The sequence below is a fragment of the Hordeum vulgare genome, chromosome 2H (genome assembly GCF_904849725.1).
Source record: "Hordeum vulgare subsp. vulgare chromosome 2H, MorexV3_pseudomolecules_assembly, whole genome shotgun sequence".
NCBI lineage: Eukaryota > Viridiplantae > Streptophyta > Magnoliopsida > Poales > Poaceae > Hordeum > Hordeum vulgare.
In genome coordinates, this window is record NC_058519.1 from 19,535,589 (window position 1) to 19,541,534 (window position 5,946).

The following is a 5,946-nucleotide window of genomic DNA, read 5'->3' on the forward strand; positions in this document are numbered from 1 at the left end:
TTCCTTACGTACTGTAGCAAACTTAAATTCTACTTATGTTGATGTTGGGTTACTGTATTTTCAATCTTCCATGGCTAATACCCCTCGATACTATCCCTAGTTTCACCAAAATAAGCAACCAACTCAACAAAAACAGAATCTGTTAACAGCACACCAGTCTGTAGAAATCTGTATACTTCGTATACTTATGGTACTTCACAAATTCTGAAAAATTACGAAAGCCTGAAGAATTTGCGTAGCAATCAACATAAAAAAGAATGAACTCAAAAGCTCTTACAGAAAAAAATGAAAATTCTTTTCATGAGGAGAAAGTTTCTGTCTTTTCCAGCATGACCAAACGATCATCCCCAAGACTAATCATAACGGTTTTGCTTGGCACAAATGCAAAAAGAAACACAAAAAACACAATAATAACAGAATTATGAAAGTGTGGAAAACACAAAACAGAAAGAAAAAGGATATATTCATTGGGTTGCCTCCCAACAAGCGCTATTGTTTAACGCCCTTAGCTAGGCAAAAGGTGATGGAATCACGTATAGTCATCTTTGGTGCTCAAACCATAAGTAGCCCTCATCATAGATTCATAAGGCAATCTTATTTTCTTTCTGGGAAAATGCTCCATGCCCTTCTTGAGGGGAAATTGAAATCTAATATTCCCGTCCTTCATATCGATGATAGCACCAATAGTCCTTAGGAAAGGTCTACCAAGAATAATGGGACATGAAGGATTGCAATCTATGTCAAGTACAATGAAATTCACGGGTACATAGTTCTTATTTGCAACAATAAGAACATCATCGATCCTTCCCATGGGTTTCTTGACAGTAGAATCCGCAATATGCAAATTAAGAGAACACTCTTCAATCTCATGAAAACCAAGAATATCACATAAAGATTTTGGAATCGCGGAAACACTAGCACCCAAATCACACAAAGCATTGCAGTCATAGTTTTTTATTTTGATTTTGATAGTAGGTTCCCACTCATCATGAAGTTTTCTAGGTATAGAGACTTCTAATTCGAGCTTCTCTTCAAGAGATTTCATCATAGCATCTACGATATGAGCGGTAAAGGCTTTGCTTTGGCTATAAGCATGTGGAGAGTTTGCAATGGATTGCATCAAGGAAATGCATTCAAACAAGGAGCAACTATCATAATTGAATTCCTTGAAATCCAAAGTGGGAGTTTCATTACTACCCAAAATTTTCATTTCTTCTACTCCACTCTCCACACCTTTACCATCAAGATAGGTGGGCTCCGAATCATTTGGGCGTTTTTCAACCAAAGTGGATTCATATCCAGCCCCATCATCAATAGGTTTGACACGCGAAAACAAAGATTCAAGAGGAGTCACACCAAGCACTTTAAGATCTTCGTGATTTGCATCACTAGAACGCACCCTTTTAAACCATTCATGCCTAGAGCGAATTTGGGCGGTTCTTTCTTTGCTCTCATTCATGGAGACACGCATAGCTTTTAAAGTTTCATCCAAGTTTACCTTGGGAAGAGCACATCTAACTTTCAAAGCATCAATATCACAAGACATCCTATCAACGCTCTTAGCCAAATCGTCTATTTTGAGTAGTTTTTCCTCTATGGACGCATTGAAAATCTTTTGAGAGTTGATGAACTCTTTCATATTACTCTCTAAATCAGAGGGTAATTTGTTGTGATTTCCATAAGTGTTGTTGTAGGAATTGTCATAATTGTTAGAGGAGTTACTAGGAAAAGGCCTAGGAAAATAGTTTCCTCTAAAAGCATTGTTGTTGCCAAAATTGTTCCTACCAACAAAATTAATGTCCAAACTAGCGTTGCTACTCTCAATCAAGGAAGATAGTGGCATGTCATTAGGATCTAAATGAGCATTTATACTAGCAACCAAATTCATCAACTCGTCCATCTTAGCACTAAGCGAGTTAATTTCTTCTATAGCGTGTACCTCTTTGCTAGCAGGTGACCTTTCAGTGTGCCACTGAGAGTAGTTGGTCATGATATTGTCTAGGAGTTTTGTAGCGTCTCCTAACGTGATTTCCATGAACGTTCCACCTGAGGCGGAGTCTAAGATATTGGAGAAGCGAAATTCAAACCAGCGTAAAAGATTTGTATAATCATCCACAAACTCAAGCCATGAGCGGGACAATTCCTAATCATTAACTTCATCCTCTCCCAAGATTGTGCAACGTGTTCATGATCAATTTGCTTGAAATTCATGATATCGTTACGTAGAGAGATAATCTTAGCCGGCGGAAAATACTTGGATATGTAAGCATCTTTGCACTTATCCCAAGAATCGATACTATTTTTAGGCAAAGAAGAAAACCAAGTTTTTGTGCGATCTTGCAACGAGAAAGGAAAAAGCTCCAACTTAATCACATCATTGTCCACATCTCTTTTCTTTTGCATATCGCAAATCTCAATGAAGGTATTGAGATGGGATGCGGCATCTTCACTAGGAAGGCCAAAGAATTGCTCTTTCATAACAAGATTCAGCAAAGCTGTGTTGATTTCATACGATTCCGCACTAGTGGCGGGATCAATCGGAGTACTAATAAAATCATTATTATTGTACTCGAGAAGTCGCAAACTTTGGTGTTTTCAGCCATGATGACTTCAACAAACCAACAAGAACACAAGCAACCAAGAAAACCGGCAAAGGAAAACAGCAAAAGGGAAAAAGAAAACGGCAAAGGAAAACGGCAAAAAGGCAAAAGGAAACGGCAAAGGAGAAAAGCAAATGAAAACGGCAAATGTGAAGTGGGGGAGAGGAAAACGAGAGGCAACTGGCAAAAAAAGGTAAATGCAAGAGATGAGTTTGTGACACCTACTTGGATAGATCTCCTCCCCGGCAACGGCGCCGGAAATCCTTCTGCTACTGCGACAACAGACCTTCCCTGGCAACGGCGCCAGGAATCCTGTTGCTACGGCTACGCCTATAGGGACTTCCTTGGCAAATATGCAAAGGATTTCCCCGCGGCCTTGAAGCCTTGCGTTGGTGCTCCCTTGAAGAGGAAAGGGTGATGTAGCACAGCGGCGGTAAGTATTTCCCTTAGTTTGAGAACCAAGGTATCAATCCAGTAGGAGGAGCATTCACAAGTACCTGCACAAACACAAAGAGCTTGCACCCAACACTATGAAGGGGTTGTCAATCCCTTATAGATTGTTTGCAAAGTGAGAACTGAAAGCAAAGAGTAAACAAAGCAAAGTGAAAGTGAAAGTGGAAACGATAGTTGTGAATAGACCCGGGGGCCGTAGTGTTCACTAGTGGCCTCTCTCATGAAAGCAAGTAGACGGTGGGTGAACGAATTACTGTCGAGCAATTGATAGAACCGCGCAAAGTCGTGACGTTATCTAAGGCAATGATTATATCTATAGGCATCACGTCCAAAACAAGTAGACCGATACTTTCTGCATCTACCACTATTACTCCACACGTCGACCGCTATCCAGCATGCATCTAGTGTATTAAGTCCAAAAGAACAGAGTAACACCTTAAGCAAGATGACATGATGTAGATGGACAATCTCATATCTACGATAAAAGCCCATCTTGTTACCCTTGATGGCAACAACACGATGTGTGCCTTGCTGCCCCTTCTGTCACTGGGAAAGGTCACCACACGGCATGAACCCAAAACCAAGCACTTCTCCCATTGCAAGAATCATAGATCTAGTTGGCCAAACAAAACCCCAAGACTCGGACAGACTTACAAGGATATGAAATCATGCATATAAGAAATCAGCAAAGACTCAAATATAATTCATAGATAATCTGATCACAAATCCACAATTCATCGGATCTCGACAAACAAGATCATGGAGAACTTTGTATTGAAGATCCAAGAGAGAGAAGAAGCCATCTAGATACTAACTACGGACCCGTAGGTCTGAAGTGGACTACTCACAAGTCATTGGAGAGGCGATGATGTTGATGTAGAAGCCCTCCAACTCCAAAGTCCCCTCCGGCAGGGCACCGGGAAGGGTCTCCAGATGAGATCTCGCAGAAACGGAAGCTTGCGGCGACGGAAAAGAGTTTTAGTGGATGCCCTAATTTTTTTCTGGGATTTTAGGGAATTTATAGGCCAAAGAGCTAGGGCAGGGGAGCGCCACGGAGGCCACAAGCTTGGTTGCTGCGCCCCCTGGCCGCGGCAACAGGGCTTGTGGGCTACCTGTGGGGCCACTGCCTTGGCCCTCAAGCCTCCCGATCTTCTTCCGTTCTGGAAAAATTTATTTCAGGGATTTTATTCCGTTTGGACTCCGTTCCAAAATCAGATCTGAAAAGAGTCAAAAACACAGAAAAACAGGAACTGGCACTTGGCACTGGATTAATAAGTTAGTCCCAAAAAAGATATAAAAGGTAAACAAAACATCCAAAGTTGACAAGATAAGGGTGTGAAACCATCAAAAATTATAGATACGTTTGAGACGTATCAATTAGCAGCTGAGTTTGTCAGATTCAACCACACCTGAAAGATTAGTGTCTGCAACCAAAGTTTCAGTAGCAAAGTAGTGTGATAGCAACGGTGCCAGAAACAGATCTGTTGATGGCAGACTATTCCTAACTATTGTATCAATGGTGCGAGTAGGTTGCACGTGGGCGGAGAACTATTCTTCCCCGACAACGGTGTCGGAAAAGGTCTTGCAACAAGTAATAGTGAAGTAGCAAGGAACAACAGTAGCAGCAGCAGCAGAGTAGCAGCAGTAGCAACAGAGTAACAGCAGTAGCAACAGTAGTAGCAAAGTGGCCCAATCCCTTTTTTAGCAAGGGACAAGCCTGGACAAAGTAACGTAGCAAGGACCTGTAGTAAAAGACTCGTAGGCAGTGGATCGGTGATGGATGAGTATGACGGATGTGATTCATCATGTAACAGCTATAACACGGAGAGATAAGTAACTAGCTCACATTCGTCAATCTAATGTAGGCATGTATTCCGTATGTAGTCATACGTGCTTAGGGAAAAGAACTTGCATGACATCTATTGTCCATCCCTCCCGTGGCAGCGGGGTCCTAACGGAAACTACGATATATTAAGGTTCTCCTTTTAATAAAGAACCGAACCAACGCATTAACACGTGGTGAATACATGAACTCCTCATGCTATGGTCATCTCCGGGAGTGGTTCCGGCTATTGTCACTCCGGGGTTGCCGGGTCATAACACATAGTAGGTGACTACAACTTGGAAGATAGGATCTAAAACACACATATATTGGCGACAACATAATAGGTTCAGATCTGAAATGATGGCACTCGGGCCCTAGTGACAAGCATTAAGCATAGCCAAGTAGTAGCAACATCAATCTAGAACATAGTGGATACCAGGGATCAATCACCGTCAAAACTAACTCGATTACATGATAGATCTCATCCAACTCATCACCGTCCAGCAAGCCTACGATGAGATTACTCACGAACGATGAAGAGCATCATGGAATTGTCGATGGAGGAAGGTTGATGATGACGATGGCGACGATTTCCCCTCTCCGGAGCCCAAAACGGACTCCAGATCTGCCCTTCAGATGAAGAACAGGAGGTGGCGGCGCCTCCGTATCGTAAAACGCGATGAAACCTTATCTCTGATTTTTTTTTCCGGGCGAGACGGAATATATAGATCTGAGTTTGGGGGCGGTGGTGCCACGTGGGCCCCACAAGCCCTCACGGCGCGGCCTATGCGGGTGGCCGCGGCCTGTGGGCTTGTGGCCCACTGGCACGCCCCCTCCGGTGGATCTTTGCGCAGGTATTTTTCTTTTATTCCAGAAAAATTCTCTGTAAATTTTCAGGACATTCCAGAACTTTTATTTCTGCACAAAAAAACACCATGGCAATTCTGCTGAAAACAGCGTCAGTCCGAGTTAGTTCCATTCAAATCATGCAAATTAGAGTCCAAAACAAGGGCAAAAGAGTTCGAAAAAGTAGATACAACGGAGACGTATCATAGGTGCAGAATCGTT